The 25,801-nt window shown below is 44.6% G+C and overlaps 1 pseudogene; it reads right to left on the bottom strand.

Moving 5' to 3' along the window:
• The window catches only part of LOC102122940 (uncharacterized), a 31,039-nt pseudogene extending 11,342 nt beyond the window's left edge, over positions 1-19,697 (bottom strand).
• Positions 19,698-25,801: the final 6,104 nt, after the last annotated feature.

Here is a 25,801-nt window from a genome sequence, read left to right as displayed (position 1 = left end):
AGGTGGGAGGATGGCTTGAGCCCAGGAATTCGAGACCAGCCTGGGCAACATGGCAAAACCACATCTCCACAAAAATTCAAAAACTTAGCTAGATGTGGTGGCGTGCACCTGTAGGCCCAGCTACTCGAGAGGCTGAGGCAAGAGGATTGCTTGAGCCCAGGAGATGGAGGCTGCAGTGGCACAATCCTGGGTGAAAGAGTAAGACCCTGTCTCAAAAATTATAAAAAAGAGAGATATCAACCAATAGATAAATACTGATTCAGCAGTGTCCAGCTTCCTTCCCCTGTCTGCATATCCACCACACAGCCTTCTCAATGTTAACACAGAGCAGCTGGCCAGCTGCAATCACCTGAGCAGACAGTGGCATTCAACACATGGACATGGTGCTTTATCAGCCAGACACTCGACGTTTAGCTGGCACAAATCTGGATAAATGCCAAACCGAGATCTGGCATCTGCAAAGCTTTGGCCCAGGCCTGGGACTGAAGGTGACTGATGGTTCTGTGATTGGATAGTTAGGAACCCCTGAGTTTAGGAACACGAGTGACGCGTCCAGAAACAATTAAACCATTGGTCAGGGAGTTGCCCTGCTTCTTGCGTTCTTTGAAGAATAACTTAGCTATGTGTAACTCTAAGCATAAACATTATGCTGACCTTGATCCAGGAATTTAAACAGTGTCATGTAGTGTAAACACTACAAATACCTTCTTGCTGAAATGGTCTGTTTTCAGGATGGGTTAGGGTTTCTTCCCTACAAAAGTACTTTGGGGCATTGGATTTTAAATTCACAGTCAGATCCGCATTTTTCTCGCGTTTACATTGCGTGGCCTTCAAGCATTCTCACCAGCTTCTAAGGTTGAGGGAGCCCTCTACTGATGGCATGGTTGTAATTTCATAGCGCATAGCAAGGAAAACTGGGTGAAGTCTAAAGAACTCCTGGATCTGAGAACTGTAACCGGTCTCGAAACCTAGAGCCGACAGAGCTCTGTTTCTAGAGCCTATGAAAAACCAGGCGCTAGAAACATCCTTGATTTCCTCAAACTATCCACATTATTTCAGGTTTTATACTTTCAGGCAATAGAAGAAAAAAAGGTCTGAAAGGAAAGTCGTGTTCTATGCATTGAAAGCTTACATATTTTTGTGTGCGCATGCACACGCATGCCCTTGTACACATGCGCACGCACACGCACACATACACGTATGCATGTACTTCTGTTTTTACAAATATACATACACCTACACCTACACATACATATACATACTTTGCAATTGCAGCATCATGGCCCACTACAGGAAGGCTTTGCTCTGTGTGTGCGTGTCCTGGAGGAAAGGCGTGGGAGGTACATAGTATACATAGAATTCCAGAATCGTGGGACTGGATGGAACATTCACCCTTTGTGGCATGTTCAGAGGACAACTCTGACGAGGCCACAGCTTGAGAAAGGAATTCTCCCCAGCGACTGTGGCCTTGATGCTGGAGGTTAACAGCTTAATACCAGGATGTGGTGCCCAATTCTGAACTCAGGAAATTAATGACGATAAGGGTGGGCTGCCTGCCAAGGCCCGTGGTGTGAATCCCAAGAGACCTCCTCCGACCACGGTGAGCTGTCCTCTGCTCCGATGCACATCCCACCTCTCTGTCTATGTGCTGCTTTCTTCAACTCTGTTATTCCTAAACTTTCCTGGGTTTCCAACCCATGGACAGTGAGAGTAACTTATTCCCTCGCCCATTGATTCATCAAAAAGAATAATCATGTGGTATTAGGAATCAAATACCTGACACAGATGTCAATAGGAAGATATCAATGGTGTAACTCTTCCCTTGCCAAGAACATCAAAGGGAAGAGAGGGGAAATGGCAAACAGACGATCAAACTACGACTGGACAAAAGGGGATAAAAGCACAATAAGGTTCTTTTCCTTGAGAGGGCTCCCCTGGAAAGGAAAAATAAAAGCACAGTCTTGCACCACATAATATGGCCGACGCTGCCAAATGACCACACACACCAAAGGGGCCACCCCTGGAAAATCAAAAGACCAAAAGACGCCACTCCTCTGCTCAAAAAAACCTTCAGTGACTACCATTGCCCATAGAAAATCTACAGTCTTAAGAGGGCATTCAAGGTTCTTTGCTTCTCCTGCCACAGTTCCTACCCACCCCAACACGTGTAGCTCACTCTCAGGCTAGGCCGTAGACCGCTGTCACCTCATGGCTTTCCTGCCTTTCTTCTCTGTTTGTCTGGGGCCTACTCCCCATCCTTCAAGAGTTAGCTCAGATGTTACATTCTGTATGAAGTATTCTCCAGCTCTTCCAGACAGAATTTATTTCTCTCTCTCCTGTGTACCCAGAGGATTTTGTTTATGCCTTCCTCCCCCACCATTATAACACTTATGGACAGCCTGCATAGTTGGGTCTCCTCCACAGTTTATACATTGAGGTCAAGCCCACATCTTATTCATGTTTGCATCTCTCTTGAGCTCCCACCACCACCATGTCACTCCATGCCTACCCCGGATCCTTCTCATTCCCCATCCTCATTCCTCCTGCCAGGGGCCTACCATAGCAACTCCCATACAATCGATTCTTAATACTGTACGTTGCTTGTTCCGTGAAACTAAATTAACATCTAAGATTAGGGGAAAATATAGTTCACTCTAAAGGCAGAAAGAAGGCAAGTGAGATATTGTGTCAGATCCTAAGTAATACAAAGTCTCCAGCCTGGGCAACATAGGGAGATCCCATCTCTACAAAATAAAAACATTTTTTTAAAACCTAGCCAGGTGTGATGGTGAGCACCTGTGGTTCCAGCTACTCAGGAGGCTGAGGTAGGAGGATTGCTTTAGCCCCAGGAGATTGAGGTTGCAGTGAGCTGTGATGGTGCCACTGTGCTCTAGCCTAGGTAACAGTGGGAGACCCTGTCTTAAAAACAAAAAAACAAGGCCGGGCGCGGTGGCTCAAGCCTGTAATCCCAGCACTTTGGGAGGCCGAGACGGGCGGATCACGAGGTCAGGAGATCGAGACCATCCTGGCTAACACAGTGAAACCCCGTCTCTACTAAAAATACAAAAAATTAGCCGGGCGTGGTGGCGGCGCCTGTAGTCCCAGCTACACGGGAGGCTGAGGCAGGAGAATGGCGGGAACCCGGGAGGCGGAGCTTGCAGTGAGCTGAGATCCGGCCACTGCACTCCAGCCTGGGCGACAGAGCAAGACTCCGCCTCAAAAAAAAAAAAAAAAAAAAAAAAAAAAAACAAAAAAACAGAAAAGACCGAGTGAGGTGGCTCACGCCTGTAACCCCAGCACTTTGGGAGGCCAAGGCAGGTGGATCACGAGGTCAGGAGTTCGAGACCAGCCTGGCCAACATAGTGAAACCCCGTCTCTACTAAAAATACAAAGAAATTAGCCAGGCATGGTGGCAGGCGCCTGTAATCCCAGCTACTTGGGAGGCTGAGGCAGGAGAATCACGTGAACACGGGAGGCAGAGGTTGCAGTGAGCGGAGATCGCACAGCTGCGCTCCAGCCCAAGCAACAGAGAGAGACTCCATCTCAAGAGAAAAAAAAGAAAAAAGAACTCTCATTTGTCAGTTCCTTGGCTCACATGGCTCATCTAAAAGCTTCTCAAGGCTGGGTAAGGTAGCTCATGCCTCTAATCCCAGCACTTTGGGAAGCTGGGGTGGATGGATCACCTGAGGTCAGAAGTTCATGACCAGCCTGACCAACATGGTGAAACCCCGTCTCTACTAAAAATACAAAAATTAGCCAGGCGTGGTGGCGCACCTGTAGTCCCAGCTACTGGGGAGGCTGAGGCAGGAGAATCACTTGAACCCAGGAGGCAAAATTTGCAGTGAGCCGAGATCGTGCCACTCCACTCCAGCCTGGGCCACAGAGCGAGACTCCATCTCAGAAAAATAAATAAATAAAATAAAAGCTCCTCAAGGTTTTGAATCCCTCCAGTTTCAGGGCTCTGCCTTCTACATGTGACCATGGCACACTGAGACCAACCTTCAACTTTTGAGCAACTGTGAATTAAAGACTTCCCCGTCCTCAAGACACTTTACTGTCATCTGCTAGAAATTTGTCATAAAAACTATCCAAATATGCTATGAGCAGGAGATGAGTGACACCTCCTGGGGTCGTACAATGAACAGCCCTAACTGGCCTTAACGATAGTAAGTTGAACACAACCAGTTGGTGTTTGTCTTTCAAGATGGGCATCACAGTGGTGCATGGACCTTGGAGTGTGAGAAATCTGAGTTCACATCTTGGATAACCATCCTAACCATTAGCTTCCAGGCCTCTAAAATGTAGTTCGTCAAAAAACCTCTTCACAGAGTTACTTTTAGGATTACATGAGATTTTAAATATCGAGTGCTTAAAGACTCACAACAAATGTTCAGTCAGTGAAAGCCACTATTATTACAGTAACGCTTCTAAAATTCAATACATTTCTGAAAGCTATCTTTTGAAATTACCATCAAACCCTTTTATAAGCCACATGCAAAAATCATGAGTTTTGTGTGTGTACATGAGTTTCTTGCTTTTTTTTAAGACAGAGTGTCACTCTGTCACCTAGGCTGGAGTACAGTGGCACCATCTCGGCTCACTGCAAAATCAGCCTCCCAGGTTCCAGAGATTCTCCCATCTCAGCCTTCAGAGTGGCTGGGATTACAGGCACGCGCCACCACATCTGGCTAATTTTGTATTTTTAGTAGAGATGGGGTTTCACCATGTTGATCAGGCCGGTCTCGAACTCCTGACCTCAAGTGATCTGCCCGCCTCACCCTCCCAAAGTGCTGGGGTTACAGGCGTGAGCCGCTGCACCTGGCCTGTTTCTTGCTTTTGCTAAAATGATATTATTGTATCTGAATCTCAATTTTATTAATCAGATATAGCTAAAATGATATTTAGATGTCTATAAAAGTCAAATTTGTTGTTGTTTTTTTTTTAAAAAAAAAAGGTTTGCAGCCACTGACTATATGTTCCAGTTACTTAGAGAATTCCAAAGGCATTGTTCAAAACCAAAATTTTGTATAAAAAGCATTTACATCTTATACAAATATCCCAGGTATGCCAGGCATGGTGGCTCATGCCTGTAATCCCAACACTTTGGGTGGCCAAATGGGGTGGATTGCTTGAGCCCAGGAGTTCAAGACCAGCCTGGGCAACACAGCAAAACCTGGTCTCTGCAAAAAACACAAAAAAATAGCCAGGCATGGTGGCAAATGCCTGTAGTCCCAGCTACATGGCAGGCTTAGGTGGGAGGATCTCTTGAGCATGGGAGGTCAAGGCTGCAGTGAGCTGAGATCACACCACTGTACTCCAGCCTGGGTGACAGAGTAAGACTCTGTTTAAAAGAAAATTTAAAAATCCCAGGCATTCTCCACAATATCTTAGCAGAAAGTTGGACACAGTTGTTCCTTCCTTAATACAAATTATCAACTACTTATTGAGGGATTATAATTGTAAAAATCAGGTTTTCTAAGTCCGTAGCATAGAATCCCAAGAAACCTAAAGTTTTGAAAGTAACCCAACCTGTAAGATCAGTTAAACTGACATTTTGGATGGCTCCAGGGGATGTCAGGAGATTAATATTCTCTGGATTCCCTTCTAGACCTGAGAAGTTTAATTACTACTTCACAGTCAGTTTTCCAGTGCTTAGTCAGAGAATGTCCTTGAAAGGGCACTTGTTTCACTAATAAATACTGCCAACTCTGCTTTTTCAAGAGTGGATTATGATTAGTTCAATCAGCAAGCACTTTCCAACCCCTCTCATGTGTAGAACATAACACTTGACACTGTAGGAGTTACCAAGCGCATAGCACATGCATGACCCCTGATTTCATGGGGTTTCCAATCTAGAGAAGACTAGAATCTAGAATTCCGATCTAAAATCTTTCAGTTGTAGTCAGCATACACAACAATAAAGTATGGATTATGATACAATTACTTGTTGACTGAGTAGTAGAAATAATGCGTGCTATAGAAAGACACCTGTGGATGAGGGTCGTTATGGAGGCCCTAGAATCAAACTCAGCCCTAATAGACAGAAAGGCTTTCACTAGGCAAAGAGAATGGGAGCGAGTCTAGGGGAAGAGACCATTACAATAATGACAAATAGTACAAGGGGCATTGGAAAACGGAAAGTAGGCCAATCCACTTACATAGAAGTTGAAGTAGGGGTATAGTGGTTATAAGATCAAAAAGACAGTCTGGAAGCTGGGCGTGGTGGCTCTCGTCTGTCACTCCAACACTTTGGGAGGTCAAGGTGGGTGGATGCCTTGAGCCTAAGAGTTTGAGAACACCCTGGGCAACATGGTGAAACCCCATCTCTACAAAAAAATACAAAAGTAGCTGGGTGTGATGGCGTGCACCTGTAGTCCCAGCTACTTGAAAGGCTGAGGTGGGAGGATCACCTGAGCCTGGGGAGGTGGAGGCTGCCTTAAGCCATGATTGCACCATTGCACTCCAGCCTGAGCAACAGAGCAAGACCCTGTCTCAAAAAAAAAAGAAAAAGAAAGGTAGTTTGGGATTACAGTGTGACAAATCTGAATAGCAGAAGCAGGAATTCATACTTTATCTTATATAGACTAGGAAGTGACACTCTCACATGGCACATTGTAGGAAGCTGGGCAAAGATACAGAAATGCTGAACAACTGATTGTTTTTTGTTTGTTTGTTTGTCTGTTTTTAATCGAGTCTTGCTCTGTTGCCCTGGCTGGAGTGCAGTGGTCTGATCATAGCTCACTGCAGCTTCAACTAACCAGGCTCAAGTGATCCTAAGGCCTCAGCCTCCAGTGTAGCTGGGACTGCAGGTGCATGCCACCACGCCCAGCTAATTTTTGTACTTTTTGTAGAGGTGGAGTTTTACCATGTTGTACAGGATGGTCTCAAAGTCCTGGGCTCAAGCAATCCGCCTGCCTTGGCCTCCCAAAATGCTGGGAGTACAGACATGAGCCACCGAGCCTGGCTGAAATGGTGAACTTTTAATGGCCCTTCTTGGTTCATGGCCAAAAACACAAAAAAAAAAAAGAAAAAAGAAAAAAAAATCAACCAGCTCTTCTGACATCAGCTCTGTAGTCAAAAGTATTCACAGGGGAATGAATCTAAATCTTCTGGCTTTAAAAAAAAAAAAAAAAGACTACAACTTGGGGATTAGCTGTCCACTTCAGTCTTCCATGTTCACTCTGGCCTGTCTGACCCAGAGTCATCAGCAATGAGCAGCTGAAGCAGGAAAAGCAGCAGAAACTCAGAGCTGCTGGTGGCTGGAAAGAAATTGTTCCTGGCAATGAAATCTGCTCCATCTATGCCTGGGATCAAGCAGTGGGATTAGGTGGTTTGCTGGGCCCCACAGCATGGTCTCTGGTGCTGTCAGCAGCCTTTAATCAAAACATGACTGTGTAGCACGCAGCGGTGGCTGGTTTATGTTCTAGATATTAAATGCAGGCTTACGCATCCCTCTGTTTATACACGCACCCAAACCTGCTGGATAACTGCCATTCCATTCAAGGGAGGTGAAATAAAACCCTCCTGTGTAGCACACTGAGACGCACACCACACATTCCTGGAAGCAGCAGCCAAGAAAGGGTTTGACCTCCAACCACAAAAAGGAATCCCATAGGGGAAACCGCACAGTGGCCTAACAGACCACAGAGAGAAATCTATTCCAGAGTGTGGAAAGCTGGTCTTGGTGAAGTAGTAGGAGGGATTTTGAACAAGTCACACCAAGTTAGAAGCACAGGAAGGCAACACAAAGGGCACAGGGGGCACCACCTGTCTGCCTTTGCATCAACTTCATTGTCAAACTTCAGTCTTGTCAAAATCCTGCCCTTGGGAGACCACCTAGGTCTAACTTCATTCCCTGACTCATCGAGCTCATCTGCCAACAGTCCTTCCCCAGAAACTGATGGTTTCTACCCAAGTAGAAAAGCAGACTGCAGAGGCCAACAAGGTGGGTTGTGTGGGAACTTGCTAAACTGAGTTTGGCAGCCCCTACCAAGACAACTGGCTGGCAGCTTATGCTGACAAAATTCACTGCTACTGAGACCTTTAGTTCCAAACCAGCCACCTCCTGTTGCTTTCTGGTTCCCTACCTGTAAGCATCTATAGATAGACCATATTTTATTTTCTTGGTCACCTCTTTCCTAATGCTTTCCCAGATTACTGGAACTGAATGTTTTCTTTCTTTCTTTCTTTCTTTTTTTTTTTTTTTTGAGGCAGGGTCTCAGTCTATTTCTCAAGCTGGAGTGCAGCAGCGCCATTTTGGCTCACTGCAACCTTGACCTCCCATGCTCAAGGAATCCTCCCACCTCAGCCTCCTGAACAGCAGAGACTACAGGTGTGTGACACCATGGCCAGCTAATTTTTGTATTTTTTGTGCCAATCAGAAAATCTTTGAATCCATCTATGATCTGTAAGCCCCACCCCACTTCAAGTTGTCCTGCTTTTCCAGACCAAACCAATATATACCTCACATGTATTGATTGATGTCTCATGTCTCCCTAAAATGTATAAAACCAAGCTGTGCCCAACCACCTTGGGCACATGTTCTCAGGACCTCTTGAAACTGTGTCTCAGGGCCCAGTCACTCATAGTTGGCTCAGAATAAATCTCTTCAAATATTTTACAGAGTTGGGCTCTTTTCACAGAAAATGCAATATGCCCTCAATGAAAACTTGTTGAGTGAACGAATGTACAAATCAATGAGTACATAAAGCAATAGTGAAGGAGTGAATGGATGGTTAGAGTGTCAGTATTGCCCAGATTTAAAGAAAAGGAAAGTCACTCCAGATGTTGATCAGGTTGAACCTCTTGCCTTTACTTCGGTTAGTCATTATTTAGTCTTATTTTACAAAGGAGCCAACCAAGGCCAGTGTGGACAAACACCTTGAAAAGGCCACAGTGCTCATCTCCTAATGTAGAGCTCTTTATTCTATACCATTCTGCACGATGCTGATATCTGGTTTCGTTGGTTTCAGTATCTGGTACACATATCATGGGATTACCTTCAAGAATACCAGGAAAAATACCCTACTTTGTTTTATCCTCTTCTTATTAACCCCTTCTTAATTTCTTGTCTTTATAGAGAGTAGAGATGAACGTATACTTATAATAGGAAGATGCCGTACTCTGTTGTTGTTTGTTGTTGTTGTTGTTGCTGTTGCTGTTGCTGTTGAGGTGGAGTCTCACTCTGTCGCCCAGGCTAGAGTGCCATGAGTGGCTGGATCCCGGTTCACTGCAACTTTTGCTTCCTGGGTTCAAGCAATTCTCCTGCCTCAGCCTCCCAAGTAGCTGGGATTACAGGCGCCCACCACCAGCCTGGCTAATTTTCATATTTTTAGTAGAGACAGGGTTTCATCATGTTGGCCAGGCTGGTCTCAAACTCCTGACCTCACATGATCCGCCCACCTCGGCCTCCCACAGTGCTGGGAGTTTGGCACGTGAGCCACTGCGCCAAACCAGAAGATGCCCCACTCTCTAAACAAGGCAGACGTGGTCTAGACAAGTCCAAAATGCAAAAGTCTTTCAACATCAAACATAATTCCCAGATTTGAGTCCATGGACATGGCGAGGAGGAAACTTTTATCAAAAGAAATTGCCAAATCGTGGGAATGTGAGAAACGAATCCATCACAGGTGCTTCGTCAGTTCAGCTGGCAGGGCCAGGACAGTAGCTGCCTGCAAGTATACCTGCCTCCTCTGGCCAAACCACCACCAGAATTTCCATGGCAAGTAGCTCCCTGGCCTTGATTCAGAGCCTACAAACGGAAATTCTCAGGGCAAGCCTAGCCTTCTTGCCGCTGGCAAAGTGCCACAGAAACGTTGCCACCCCCTCCTCTCCTGGGCTCCATCGGGGACATGGGCATCAAATGGAAACAGCGGAGCTTCTAAGGACAGAATGGACTCAGGCTTGGTAGTGGCCACAGGCCTCAAGCAATGCAATCGCCACCACTAAACATGCCCGTTCTGATGCTGCAGGAAGAGTGAAGCCTGGGCTCCAGGGAAATTCCTGGCAAATGTTCTCACAGTTTGATTTGTGAGAACAGCAGTTCCTGATAAACGCTTCAGAAAGAAGATAGTAGCTATTAACACCTCTTGGACCGAACCCTGCAAGTCCTTTGACAGTTTTTCAGCATGTTAGACAAAGGTGTGTAGAAAGTCAGAAATATTTATAGGATGGTGGGGGTGAGAGAGCAGCCTGGAGGCAGGAGATAGTTCTCGCCCATCTTTTGGAAGAGGTCAAAAGCTAAATGGTTTTCTGCCTTTATTTCCCTAACTGTAAAATAGGGGTGATGCAGGGTTTGGATTGTTGTGCTTGTATGTAAAATGCCTAATCTACACTCTGTGAGTGTAGGCCAGAAGTCCTCAAGCCCCATCAGCCTGGGGTGGTGACCCTGACAGAAGAGTCCCAGGGCTCAGCCCCCATCAGTAGAAGCCTTCCTCATACCCTGCCTTTCTGGTTCCAGGAGCCCCTGGCCACCCCAGGGGCGCTCTGGAAGGTTGCTGGAGCCTGTCTCTAAGGGTCCCCAGGACACTGCCCTTCGCACGGCTGCACCCATTGGTGCCCTCCTCTAAGCCCTACAAACACTGGGGTTTTCCAGTGCGCCGCCCCGGTGCGCTGCTCCAGTGCGCTGCTCCAGTGCCCACCTCACTGAAAGTAGGGAATCTGCTCCTCCTAGTTTGTATTACATTCTTAGGCTGTGGCGCCCAGTAGGAACAACTGAGATGCTCATATTATAGATCCTTGAGTGAAGCATCTGGCCAGTTTATGTAGTTCATGAAAACTGAAGAATGGTAAGGTTCATAAACTTGGGGAAGGAGAGCTTCATTTCTCATAAAAGGTTGTGCTCTGCAGGGTGACCATTCGAACAGGCCGGGAAGCACAGCCTCCATCCAGAAGCCAGAAACAGGCACTGTGCTGGGCATGGTGGCTCACACCTGTAATCCCAGCACTTTGGGAGGCCAAGGTGGGCGAATCACTTGAGGTCAAGAGTTTGAGATCAGCCTGGCCAACATGATGAAACCCAGTTTCTACTAAAAATACAAAACATTGGCTGGGCATGGTGGTGGGCACCTGTAATCCCTGCTACTTGGGAGGCTGAAGTGGAAGAATCGCTGGAACCTGGGAGACAGAGGTTGCAGTGAGCCGAGACAGTGCCGCTGCACTGCAGCCTGGGAGACAGAGCAAGACTCCGTCTCAAAAAAGAAACAGGAACTTCAAGGGTCAGAAATACAAAATACGGATTTATACTGAATGGGGTGGCCACATATACATATTCAATAAGCTATAGGAATATTCATGAAAGGAGAAATATGCACATGCACAATTGAGCTTCATGCCTCTCCACAGGACCCATGTTCAAAAAATGGTGGCATTACCATGATCCACTGATGGAGTATTCAGCCTTCTGATCAAAAGGTGAAGCAGAGGACACGAAGACCCTCACTGTACATCCTCCACAGACCAGCCGGAACCGCTCTGTGGTTGCTGGTCTCTGACAGTAAGGAAGGTCGAGCAGTTGTTGTATTGAAACTGCAAAAGGGAGGGTCAGAAGTTAGTGGTTGGTGGAAATCAGCAGTGTTCTTCTGAAAGGGCGGGTTTCTGTTTAGCCCTTAGGGAAGAAAGCCTAATGGTGGTTAGCGAGGGATGGGATACAATGAGGTATTTCTGAGCTTCCATCCTATCATGGTCAGGAACTTAGCTTCCAAGGTCTCTCTGGGGTCCCCTTGGCCAAGAGGGGGTCCGTTCAGTCAGTTGGGGAGCTTATATTTTCATTTTCACTTCTCATTCTTTAAGGATCCCTGAAGGGTTGGGGTAAAAGACCATTTGAAAGGCATTTCGCCATGCATGTTGCAGATACCCCTGACAGCATTAACTTCACTGAAGCATGACTTGTGAATGACTCTGTGGTCTAAGAAGAATGTGTGTTCAGAGTGCCAAGCTAAGGAATCCAGGAGTAGCCAACCAAGAGATCCATTCCTAATCTACGAAGGACATCTGAACCTTTGGCCCATCACTTGGAACACAGGTAATACAGGGGATCAAGTCCCTTTTGGGGGATTAAATGGAGGTTGGTAGGTGAAGGTTGCTAGGTGGAGTATGCTATGTGAAAATGCTATATAAACTGCATGCTTTTTTACCAATAGTAGCGGTTCTCCTGTCCCGCCCACTGCAACTAAGCCATCCCTATATGTAAGTTCCCCCAAATAAACCCTGTGTCTCATTCGCTGTCGCTAGGTCTTTTCTTTGGTCTCTTGAACATGGTGCCATCTCTGTTGGAGTCAATAGGGGTCTAGTATGACACTAGGTTACTGCAGTGAAGTTCAAACTTTCCCATGATGGTTCAAGTTTAAGTCTGTTGAAATGAATTGATAATACACAGACTGGCCAGGTGCGGTGGCTCATGCCTGTAATACCAGCACTTTGGGAAGCCAAGGCAAGTGGATCACCTGAGGTCGGGAGTTCAAGACCAGCCTGACTGATATGGCAAGCCCCACCTCTACAAAAAATAAAAAATTACCCGGGCTTGGTGGCGGGTGCCTGTAATCCCAGCTACTCAGGAGGCTGAGGTGGGAGAATTGCTTGATCCCGGGAGGCAGAGGTTACAATGAGAGCAGAGATCGCGCTATTGCACTCCAACCTGGGTGACAGAGCGAGACTCCATCTAAAAATAAATAAATAAATACACAGATTAACAGAGGAAAAAAAGGCATACAATTTTTTTTGTTATTTTGCTTTGCTTCTGTAAGGCATACAATTTTATTAACATGCATAAACACTGGGGGATTGCAGGAGAATGGTTACACAATAACCCAGTGAGGTACAGACGCTTCTGCACCCTTCTTCATAGGTGGAGGGAGATGCAGAATGCAGGCCATGCATCTGAGGGGTAGTAAACAATGGTTAGGGAGAACGAATGGACCCCAGAGACAGAGATTAACTTGTAAATGATTCTTTTTGGAATTCAAATGAGCCACAGAGGCAGACATTATCTTGTGAAAAAGTCAACCAGGTGTGGTTGCATTCCTCAGTCTTCTTTTCTGCCATAGATAATGAGATTTCAGTGAGGGGATGAGAGGCAATTGTGTTTTCTTTGGATGGTCCAGTCCTTTTTCTTTTTCCACTTTTTAATATATGTAGAAATGCGGTCTTACTATGTTGCCCAGGTTAGTGTCAAACACCTGACCTCAAGTGATCCTCCCACCTCAGCCTCCCAAAGGGCTGGGATTTCAGGCGTGAGCCACTGAACCTGGCCAAGGGTCCAATCTTAAAGTAGATAAGAGAATATCAGAGCATAACATCTTTCAGTATCTGCTTACTTTCAAGGACCTCTAATTTAAAATAATCAGCATGCAAGAGTGCCATGTTTGGAGGCAAAATTTCCTAGGCTCTTCATTACACTCTAATGTGTCCTTATATAGACGATAAGGACATTTTTTAAATGTAATCACTATACTTTCATCATACTTAACAAAAATAATAATTCCTTAATGTTTTCTAATACCAATCCATACACAGATTTCCTTGATTTTCTCAAATTGTCTTTTTATTGTTGATTTTTTCAAACTGGGATGCAAAAAAGGGTGTCATGTTGCATTCGTTATCTCTTCTCAGTCTATTTGATCCCAAAAATCCACCGTCCCTTTTTTTCTAATGCCATCTTGGTTGGAGAATAATGCATAATTACTGGAGAAAAACTGGGTCATCTTTCCAGTGGAATGTCCCACCTTTTTGATTTAGCTAACTGTATTCTTGTCATTTAAGTCATTCTTCTGTCCCTAATATTTCCTGCAAAGCAGTAGCAAATTCTAAAGATGGTACAATCAGGTTCAATTGTTTAGGCAAGAAAGTATAAATGATGCTTCCTGTTGCATTACACCATGAGGCACGTAGTGTTTGAGCTGCCGTACTCGTAGGGAGGCTAAAATTGATCCTAGATTGATCATAGGGTGTAGGTGAAGTCAGCCTGGCCCTTCCATTATAATGTTCCCCACCAATACTCCAGCCAATAGTTTTAGCCTCATTAATGAATGTTGCCTTGTTGCCTAGATCAAGTCTTTCTTTTTTTTGAGATAGGTCTGACTCTGTTGCCCAGGCTGAAGTGCAATGGCAAAATCTTGGTCCACTGGAACCTCCACCTCTCAGGCTCAAACCATCCTCCCATCTCAGCCTCCCTACTAAGGACTTCAGGCATGTGCAACCATACCCCACTAATGTTCATATTTTGCATAGAGACGAGGTTTTGCCATGTTGCTCAGGCTGGTCTTAAACTCCTGACCTCAAGCGATCCTCCCTTCTCGGCCTCCCAAAGTGCTAGGATTACAGGCATGAGCTACTGCATCCAGCCCTAGATCAATTATTTCATTGGAGGTAATTTTTTAAAAATCTATAATTTCTCCTGCATTGATAAGTTGGAATTATACATAGGCAGGAACTACTTTTATCAACTACTTAGTTATCCTAAAATATAGTTGGCATAGGAAAGGTAAAATAAATGCTTTCTCATTATGTATTCATTTTTCAGAATAATAAACTATTACCCTAACCTCCAAAGACAAGCCATCGGGTTGCTTGAGTTTATTATCATTTTTAGGCATCATTGTGAACTCATAATTTTTATGTATTTGATAGGTTTTAATCCATTGTATTACTACTATCCTTTTCGATGCACACATTGCCCCACTTCAGCCAGTGGGAACCCGTTCAAAGTGGTTCCTCTGCTGTTTTGACACTATCCCAAGTAGTCTTGGAGTGCTTCTTCACTTCCTGGCGAAACACATTCTCCAATGCTCATCATGTGCATATCTTGCCCCAAACCTGGAACCAGCCATTTCACCGAGGGAAATGGTATTTAGAGATCTAGCTCAGGATTTTTGTTTTTTTAATTAAGCATTGCAAACATAATTGAGACTTCCTGTGCAGACATCTCCCAGATTTTACTGCCCTCCCTTTTTCTTTTTATTTCTTTTATTTTTTGAGATGGAGTCTCAGTCCTTTACCCAGGCTAGAGTGCAATGGTGCCATCTCAGCTCACTACAACCTCCACCTCCTGGGTTCAAGCGATTCTCCTGCCTCAGCCTCCCGAGTAGCTGGGATTACAGGTGCCCATCACCATGCCTGGCAAATTCTTTTGTATTTTTAGTAGAGATGCGGTTTTACCATCTTGGCCAGGCTGGTCTTGAACTCCTGACCTCGTGTTCCACCAGCCTCAGCCTTCCAAAGTGCTGGGATTACAAGCATGAGCCACCATGCCTGGCCAATTTTTAATTCTATCTTTATTATATAGTGAGTCCAGATATGTGTGAGGATGTTCTGGGCTCCTATCCTATTCCACTGACTTATTTTCCAGTTCTTGCACCATCCCACTATGTTCTTATTTCTATAGTTTAAAAAAGTCTTATGACATCATAGAACAAGTCCCACCATCTTCTTTTTAAAAATGAAATTTAGTCTTCTCGGCCTCTTGCTCTTCCTCAGAGTCTCCCAGAGCATGAAGGACAGAGAAAACAGTATCTAACATCTGAGAACTCTAAAGGATGGGGGACTGGCTGGTGGTCGCTCTGAGGGCAGAGCAAAGAGAGGCACTGGGGAAATTCCACATTCCCAGAGTTTATCTGAGCAAAGTATGAAGACATCTTCCATGGGCCAGTTGTGAGCCATAAGAGAGTGTTTGCCATTGTAAAGTTTCCTCGATTCAGTTAAGAGGACCAGCTTCTAGAAAACTAGAGCTATGCTGAGGCAGGAGGATCGCTTGAGGCCAGGAGTTTGAGATCAGCCTGGGCAACATGGCGAAACCTCGTCTCTACCCCAAATACAAAAATTAGTCAGGTATGGTGGCATGTGCCTGAAGGCCCTACTAGGGAGGCTGAGATAGGAGGATAGTTTAAGCCTAGGAGGTGGAGGTTGCAGTAAACCAAGATTGTGCCATTGCACTTCAGCCTGGGCAAGACAGCCAGACCCTATCTCAAAAAAATATATATATATATATAAATATATATATAAAAAATATAAATATATATATATATATATATATATACACTGGAACTAGAACCAGAGCTAAACACTGAGCTGCTAAGGGAAGACTTAAAAAGAATACATTCTCCTGCAAGAATGAAATGACAGGTGACAGATTCCCAAAAAGGGAGGGGCCAGGTGGTGGGTGGAGGAACACGATCTCGAAAAAAGTTCACAAAGTGCTCCATGCTACAAAAAGTTAACTTTAAACTTCTATCCACCTCAGGGAGTTCTAATGCCAGCTCATGTCAGTGCTGTGCAAGTAGGACCTTCCCTGTTGCCCCCTTTCCCTTCCCTCCTTCCGTTTCTTTTCTTTCTTTCTTTCTTTCTTTTTTTTTAGACAGAATCTCCCTCTGTCGCCCAAGCTGGAGTGCAGTGGCATGATTTCAGCTCCCTGAAACCTCCGCCTCCTGGTTAAAGCGATTCTCCTGCCTCAGCCTCCCAAGTAGCTGGGACTACAGGCACGTGCCACCACGCCCGGCTAATTTTTTGTATTTTTAGTAGAGACATGGTTTCACCGTGTTAGCCAGGATGGTCTCGATCTCCTGACCTCGTGATCCACCCGCCTCAGCCTCCCAAAGTGCTGGGATTACTGGCGTGACCCTGTTTCAACCTACAGGAGTCAGAGGCCACCTAAAGAGTCCGTGGGTAGGAGGAGAAAACACCACTGAGGAAGACAGATGAGACACGTACCACACCCTCCATTCCCACTGCGGGCTCTCCACCCACTGCAGGCTCAGGTGGGGGCCAAGATAACTTATGCTTTGTGGTGTTGGAAGTTTTGACTACTACCTGGGACATACATCTTTTTTTTTTTTTTTGAGATGAAATCTTGCTCTGTTGCCCAGGTTAGAGTGCAATGGCGCCATCTCAGCTCACCGCAACCTCCGCCTCCCAGGTTCAATCGATTCTCCTGCCTCAGCCTCCCAAGTAGCTGGGATTACAGGTGTGCACCACCACGCCCAGCTAATTTTTGTATTTTTAGTAGAGACGGGGTTTCACCATGTTGGCCAGGCTGGTCTTAAACTCCTGACCTCAAGTAATCCACCCACCTCAGCCTCCCAAAGTGCTGGGATTACAGGCGTGAGCCACTGTGCCTGGCCTAGATATCTTAATCCACGAACTGAGACTGGTTTTCATGGTTAAGGGACTTTTTATTTGGAGTGGCCAGAAAAATCAGTGACACCTGGCAGAGATTTCATTCAGAGACAAGAAAGAACTCGCCCACATTCAGTTTACAAGTACAGCAGGCATGGTGGTTCACGCCTGTAATTCCAGCACTTTGGGAGGCTGAGGTGGGCAGATTGCCTGAGGTCAGGAGTTTGAGACCAGCCTGGCCAACCTGGTGAAACCCCATTTCTACTAAAAATACAAAAGTCGTGGCCTGTAGTCCCAGCAACTCAGGAGGCTGAGGCATGACAATTGCTTGAACCTGGGAAGCAGAGGTTGTAGCAAGCCGAGACGGCGCCACTGCACTCCAGGCTGAGCGACAGAGCAAGACTCTATCTGAAAACAAAAAACAAAAAAACCCCAAGTGCAATCACAGGAGAAAAATAATACTATCTCATGATTATACCCCATAAATCCTATTTATTTATGTAAAGTACTGGCTACCCACTAAGGGAGGAGACCACCCCTCATATTGTCTTATGCCCAATTTCTGCCTCCAAAGAAAGAAGAAGTAAAAACTAAAAGGCAAAAATGAAAACCACAGGCAGACAGCCCAGTGCCACACCCTGGGCCCTGTAGTTAAAGATCGACCCCTGACCTAACCGGTCGTGCTATCTACAGATTACAGACATTGTATGGAAAAGCACTGTGAAAATCCTTGTCCCGTTCTGTTCCATTCTAATTACCGGTGCCTGCAGCCCCCAGTCACGTACCTCCTGCTTGCTCAATCGATCACGACCCTCTCACGTGCACCCCCTTAGAGTTGTGAGCCCTTAAGAGGGACAGGAATTGCTCACTCGGGGAGCTCGGTTTTTGAGATGTGAGTATTGCCGGTGCTTCCAGCCGAATAAAGCCCTTCCTTCTTTAACTCCGTGTCTGAGGGGTTTTGTCTGCTGCTGGTCCTGCTACACCACTGTTTTTAATACACTGCTTAACTAAATTTGCTAATATTTTATTTAGGATTTTTGCAGCTACATTCTTAAGTGTGATTAATAGATTATTTTCTTGTTCTTGTCAGCTTTAGAATCAGTTACACTAATTTCGTAAAAAGATCTGGGTAGGTTTTCCCCTTTTCTATGCTCTGAAACAGTTTGTATAATATAAGGACTGTATGTTTGCTGATGATTTTGTGAAACGTGTCTCTGAAACCATACTTGTCTCTATGACTGGCAACTTCAGGGGACAGGAGAGTGGACAAATAATCTGTAATTTCATTTCAATACAGATACATTATCAATTGCTTGGAAGCTAGCAAATGAGTAGGAGCACCATGATCCCCTGTATTGTGGGATTCTCTTAGGACACCTCAGGCACCATATATAGCCCTGGGCTCATGGTTGAGTAAGAACACTAGTGTTGGCCGGGGCGGTGACTCACACCAGTAATCCTAGCACTTTGGGAGGCCGAGGCGAGTGGATCATGAAGTCAAGAGATCGAGACCATCCTGGCTAAAAAAATTAGCCGCGCATGGTGGTGCGCACCTGTAGTCCCAGCTACTCGGGAGGCTGAGACAAGAGAATTGTTTGAACCCAGGAGGCGGAGGTTGCAGTGAGCCAAGATTGCACAACTGCACTCCAGCCTGAGTGAGAAAGCAAGACTCCATCTCAAAAAAAAAAGAATACTAGTGTTAGTTTGGATATTAAAATTTTTGTAAAAGTAAAAGCTGAATTTTTCTTTCTTTTAGGGTAAAAATTAAATAGAAATTGACAAAAAAGAAACATTGCCTCCCATACACTGGTTGGACCTCTTATGCACCCCATCTTTGCAGAGCACTGCTCTAGAGAGTGGAGTGAACATGATGGGCAGCTGTAGCAATGCCAGCAATCCTCTCAGGCCTTTGTGGGGAAAGGAAGAGCAGAGAAAGGGGGATAGGTTTGTGCAATGGCCGTGTCAGGTATTTTTTAACCTGTGGGAGGCAGCATATTATGCATTTTCAACCTTGTCTAATTATAAGGATTACTGAGCACACCTGTTAAAAGAGATTCCCAGACTTCTGACCAGACTTTCTGAATCAGAATCTCCCAGGAGGAGTGCCTGAGACCCTGCGTTTTTCACAAACACCCCCGAGAGAGTCTTGTGAATAGGCAAGTTTGGGAAATACACAAAAGGAGAATAAATACGGGCTTTGCAGTCAGACCAGGGTTAAATAACGACTCAGGCTTTAGCAGTTGTGTGGCTTCAAGCATGCCATTTAATCTCCTTATGCCTCCTTCCCTTATTTAGAAAAGGGAGCCCATCATAGGGCAGGGCAGGTGTAAGGATTAAATGAAAGGATGTACCACACTGGGCACAGGGCCCGGCACTCAGTAGATGGTGCTCTTTATTCTGGACAGGGTTCTGGGAGAAGACATTAACTTACATTACCAACGTACAACACATTCGACCTTCAGTCCTGATGCTGAGATGAAGGGACAGCACCTCTGTTTTTCTTGCTTATTCAGCATCTGTTCCCCATTTTTCTGGTAACAGCCCATGGATTTTCCTGGAGAACCACCACCACCTCTCTTTTCAGTTTTCATGGCTTGGGTGGATGGATTTAACCCCTTCCACGTCTAGGGGCAGGAGTGACTTAGGTCTGGCCAATTTTCAGGCTCCATTCCCCGTGGGCAATGTGATTGGTTCAGAATGAGAACCATGACCCAAACTAGTCCAATGAGACTCAATCTGGGGACTTTCACTAGAGCTCAGAGCCTGCTGCTGACCTGCCGGCCACAATCTTGCCACAAGATGGGCAAGAAGGAGAATAAAGCTCCCCTGACCAGAGGTTTATGCAGCAACAGAAGAACAAACATGTGGCAAGGATGGGACCAAGTCTTGAAGATATTTTCAAGCCCTGAATCTAGATAGACTGAAGCAGTACTATCCCGGGTCTTTTCAGGTATATGAGTGAATAAAAATTTTCACCTAAGACAATTTGCTTTAGATTTTTCTGTTACTTGCATTGAATCGGGTCTCGACAATGATTTTTAAGGCATTTCTTCTATTTTAGTCTCCAGCTTACTGTGAGGTCATGGGAGCCCTTTTCTTGTATGATACATTTCCTAACTTTACCAGAAGAAGCAATCCCATAGCTAGCATTTAGACTTGATGGGTACTGGAAATCGCTGAAGCATTGTCAGTCTCTGGGAATGAGAAAACCCAAATCTTTTCCATCTAAATGGATTCTTTTTTTTTCTCAGAGTGGGAAGGAGCTGATATTTAGGTAGGACTCTGTTTTTGCTCTCCAAACTCCGAGAAAGGTTGTCATGAAAGGGCAACACAACAATTAAAAGCTGTTGGGTATGAGAATGACAAGTTTGGCTGGCATGCAACACAGTGCAGCTGAGATGAGTATTCTCGATTAATGGGCAAACATGACACAATTGTCTCTTTCAAGCCCAGAGTGCTAATATATAATACACAATCAGAGGGCATTGTACATTGGAACAGAACTCATTAGCCAGTGCCAGTTCTTTGCCCCCAAGAAATAAAGTAGTATGTTGTCTATAAAAGCCATAATTTGAGTCTTTTCAATTTGCAGCTACAGACCAGGTGAGGGATTTCAATTTGGGAAGAATCCAAATGGAACCAGGAATGGGAATTCCTGTTGGAATTCATCAAGGCAAAACCAGTGGTTGGTAGAATGAGGAATTGGTGGGGGGCGGGGGGGAAGCGAATAGGATGGGAAAGTGGAACGAGTTTGACCTCCCATGCCTCCCACCAGGAGTCCCAGTCAAAGAACTTAGGCAAATCTGGCTGAGGCAGTATCTGGCCTTTGTGAGGGACATCCTAGAATGGACATGTCCCTGTGTGACTGCCCAGTGAATACCAAATGCGTTGGGTCATTTTATTCAAACCTGGAGGACTTGGCTGCCCAAGCACATGCTCTGTGGATGAACTCACTTTTGCTTTAGTCCATATGGCTGCTGAAGTCTGAGCAGCTCAGACAGCAAGGGACAGGAGAGAGGAGAACACAGGGCGGGTGATCAGAGAAATCCAAGGAAAGGATTGAATTACTGTCAGATGAGAGGGTGTGGGAGCTTCTGGGACAGATTGATGGGACAGTCTAACTGGCTGGCAGGGAGCTGTGAACTGTCACAGTCCACTGTGGTGAGCCAGCTGCCTTGTGTATGGCATGCATGCAGAGTGCAGGCTAACTAGGCAGGAGGAATCTTCACATTTACCAAAAACACCCAGCAGTACACCAGCCCACCCAACCGGAAAACAAAGCATGCCCTTTAGACTCCAATTCCCCCAAACCAAAGAAATATTTACAATGTTATCCAGTTTCTTGTTTCATAGGGTATTTCTCTATCAGTCTTTCACAAACACTTATTAAGAGCCCTCTCAACGTCAGGCACTGTGTGGGGTACCGGAGACATGGAGGAAATATGTACAGTACTTCCCTCTAAGGAGTTCACCATCTAGTAAGCAATTACAAAAAAGGAAAAAATACAGTAAGAACTGGCATGAAAGAGAGTACAAGAGTGGACAAAACAGACAAAAATTCAGGCAAGTTACTTTCTAGTGGTGGTCAGGGAAAGGCTTTCTGAGAAGATGGTATATGAGCGCAGACATGAAAGATGTGAGCAAATGTGCTTTGTCAATTTCTGGGATTATGCTTGTAGGTTTCATCATTGTTTCTGCTGCCCTCAAGGAGATTGCAAAACATTACACATGCACACACAAGTGCACCCACACAGACACATATTTACTTTTATTTACGAATATAATACCTCTGCCAAACTGTCTAAAAGTTGTGTTCCACTGATGACATTCCTGGTAATGATAATAGGTTTGAAGGGAGCAAACCATCTATGATCTCCTGCTCTGACCTCCAGTGATCAAGGACATGCCGACATCTGCTAAGCCTCTGGCTCAGATTGATGGGTAAATCTCTGGTCATGGGAGCTTTATTCTCATTCCAAATGAAGCTAAATGGTCCATAAAATTAAAGTCCTGACCTTTTCATATCATATTCTACCAACCAGATGGAACAACATGCTCAAAAAAAGAAAGACAATCAAGATGTAAAAATATACACACAAAACGTACGCAGAAAAGACAAACATTAAGTTATTACTAGATCTGAATGGCCATGGGGGATATTGTTACCATGGTGAGGTCATGGATAAGAGACTGGATGGGATGGGAGGAAACTATTGGATGGGCATAATGGAATCTGTGGCATTCAAAGGGTGGTTTCTGTGATTAAAGACACAAACTCTTGAGCTGCATGTAGATCACAACTTGCATAATCTGGTGCCTATCTTCTGGGCACAGTTCCTGGAACAGCGCCTGCCACATGGTAGATGCTCAATAACTGTGTACTGAGTGACTAGTGAACTGAACAATCAAATGGTCGCTAATGAAGTTTCTTTTATTTCAATTAATTTTATAAAAAGATAATATGTTGACACAGCTCAACATTTGAGTCCAAAAGGATGTTGCCAAGTCTTGATCTTATCTCATTACCTACGCATCCAGTTCCCACATCGTACACATCAGACTCCTCCCTTAACCATTGTCATTAGTAGTTTCTTGTTTATCCTTCCAGATTTTGTTATGCAAATCAAATACAAATATATTTTTATTTTGTTATGCAAAAGATAACACAACACTTTGATATCAACCTTGCTTTTTCACTTAATAATGTCACTTAGAAATTTTTCCACCCTCAACTTGGAGAGTGCCTTCCATTATTTTATTTTATTTTATTTTATTTTATTTATTTATTTATTTATTTTGAGATGGAGTTTCGCTCTTGTTGCCCAGGCTGGAATGCAATGGAGCGATCTCAGCTCACTGCAACCTCCGCCTCCAAGGTACAAGTTATTTTCCTGCCTCAGCCTCCTGAGTAGCTGGGCTTACAGGCATGCGCCACCATGCCCAGATAATTTTGTATTTTTAGTAGAGATGGGGTTTCTCCATGTGGGTCAGGCTGGTCTCGAACTCCTGACCTCAGGTGATCTGCCCACCCTGGCCTCCCAAAGTGCTGGGATTACAGGTGTAGGCCACCGCGCCCAGCTGTCTGGCATTATTTTTACAGTTCTCATTATTTCCATTTGCATGGGCATTCCAAAATTTATTAAACCAGCCAATATGGATGGACATCTGTGCTGTTTCCAATTCTATCAAAAAAACAAAGGTCTAGGCTGGCCACAGTAGCTCACGCCTGTAACCCCAGAAATTTGGGAGTCCGAGGTGGGTGGATCACTTGAGGTCAGGAGTTCAAGACCAGCCTGACCAACACGGTGAAACACCGTCTCTACTAAAAATACAAAAATTAGCCGGGCATGGTGGCAGGCACCTGTAATCCCAGCTACTAGGGAGGCTGAGGCAGGAGAATCGCTTGAATCCAGGAGGCAGAGGTTGCAGTGAAGCCAAGATCATGCCACTGCACTCCAGCCTGGGCAACAGAGTAAGACTACGTCTCAAATAGAAAAAAAAAGAAAAAAATAGATAGCATAAGTTCTCAAAAACAGAATTGCTGGGTCAAAGAGTCCACGGACTAGTAATTTTGGTTTATTATTATTATTATTATTATTATTATTATGAGAGACTGGGTCTCACGCTGTCACCCAGGCTGGAGAGCAGTGTTATGATCATAGCTCATTGTAACTTCAAATTCCTGGGCTCAAGTGATCCTTCTGCCTCAGCCTCCCAAGTAGTTGGGACTACAGGCACATGCCACCACCTGGCTAATTTTTTATGTTTTTTCTAGAGACACCCAGGCTGGTCTCGAGGTCCTGGCCTCATGCGCTCCCCCTGCCTCAGGCTCCCAAAGCACTGGGATTATAGGCATGAGTCACTGTGCCTGCAGGTAATTTTACTTACATATACAAACATATAACCAAATTGCTTCTAAAGGGGTTTAACTAATCTATACACTCAGCAGCAAGGTAAAAGAATCCCTGTTTCCCCACAGCCTCGCCAATAGTTTTATCAAACTTAAATTTTTGCCAATCATAGGTTAAAAATCAAATCTCAGTAGGGTTCTGCTTTGTGTTTCTCTTGCTGTGAGGCAGAACACCTTTTTATTTCTAGGAAGGGACTATTCATACCTTTCTTATGTTTATATTATGTTAGCAGTCTTTTGATACTTGGCTTATAGGAGCACATTGTATATACAGAGATTAGCCTTTTCTTTGTCGTGCATGTTGCAAGCACTTTTTTCCGGTGGTGTGTTGGTAAATAACAATGGCTCTCTGGTAAAAATGAACTCAGGTTTATAGCATTTGCCAGTTTCCATGGTGTAAATAGCCCCATGATGGACAATTTCAAGCTACCAACGTTATGTCACTAAATGTGGAGTTCAGAAGAAATGTGCAGCAGCACACAATTATATACACAATACAATACAAACACACATCTGCATTCGTACAACACAAACATAACAATAGATGTGACCAGGCACGGTGGTTTACAACTATAATCCCAGCACCACTGGAGGCCGAGGCAGGTAGATTACATGAGGTCAGGAGTTCGAGGCCAGCCTGGCCAACACGGTAAAACCCTGTCTACTAAATACACAAAAATTAGCCAGGTGTGGGGCACACACCTGTAATCCAGCTACTTGGGAGGCTGACGCAGGAGAATCGCTTGAACCCAGGAGGCAGAAAACGCATGGAGCCGAGGTCACCCCACTGTACACCAGCCTGGGCGACAGAGTGAGACTCCATCTCAAAAAAAAAAAAAAGAAAAGAAAAACCCCCAAAACAATAAACCTCAAGCATTAATGATAGCAAAATGTAGTTAAATAATTAGGAAGTGATGAGTTTTTCAGTATTTATTACTTTTGATTCTAACATACTTTATTTAATTATGTTTCTATAATTTAATTTTTAATAATAACTGTGTTTGACAACCAGCTTGCAAAATTCCTGAAAACATAACAATCAGTTCATATGAGCCAGTGCAGGCCAACTCCAAAGCACCTTTTTTCCCAGTTTGTTGATTGTCTTTTGACTTTCTTTCTTGTTTGTTTGGTTTTTTAACTTTCTTTCTAAAGACGTTTTTCACCATACAAAAGCTTTAATTTTGATGCAGTTGCATTTATCAATCATATATTTTATGGACTCAAAATTTTGTCTGTTTTTGTTTTTGTTTTTCAGGCAGGATCTCATTCTCTTGCCCAGGTTGGAGTTCCGTGGCTCAATCATGGCACACTGCACCCTTGATCTCCTGGGTTCAAGCAGTCCTCCCACCTCAGTCTCCTGAGTAGCTGGGACCACAGGCACTCGCTACCATGCCCAGCTAATTTTTTAATTTTTTTGTAGAGATGGAGTTCCACTATGTTCTCCAGGCATGGGCAATCTAAAAACAAATAAACAAAAACAAAAAATAAAATGAGACAGGGATGGGAAGCTCTTTATAAACTACAAGAATAATTCTAATGTATCTCTCCAATAATGATAAATACTTTGGCCATTAATTTTTTTTAAGCTGCATCATTTAAAGATGGCTTTACAAATCAGTGGGAAAAGATGGACTGTTCAACAAATGTTGTAAGGAAACTGGATAGGCCTCTGGAAAAAATGAAAGTAGGAGCCCCAACTCCCACCATACACAAGGATACGATCCAAATGGAAAAAAGATCTAAATGTAAAAATGAAACCATGAAAGTATTAGAAGAAAACATGGG

The sequence above is a fragment of the Macaca fascicularis genome, chromosome 14 (assembly GCF_037993035.2).
Source record: "Macaca fascicularis isolate 582-1 chromosome 14, T2T-MFA8v1.1".
Taxonomy (NCBI): domain Eukaryota; kingdom Metazoa; phylum Chordata; class Mammalia; order Primates; family Cercopithecidae; genus Macaca; species Macaca fascicularis.
Note: the sequence above shows the minus strand (reverse complement) of the source record. Positions and strands in the feature narration are given on the sequence as shown.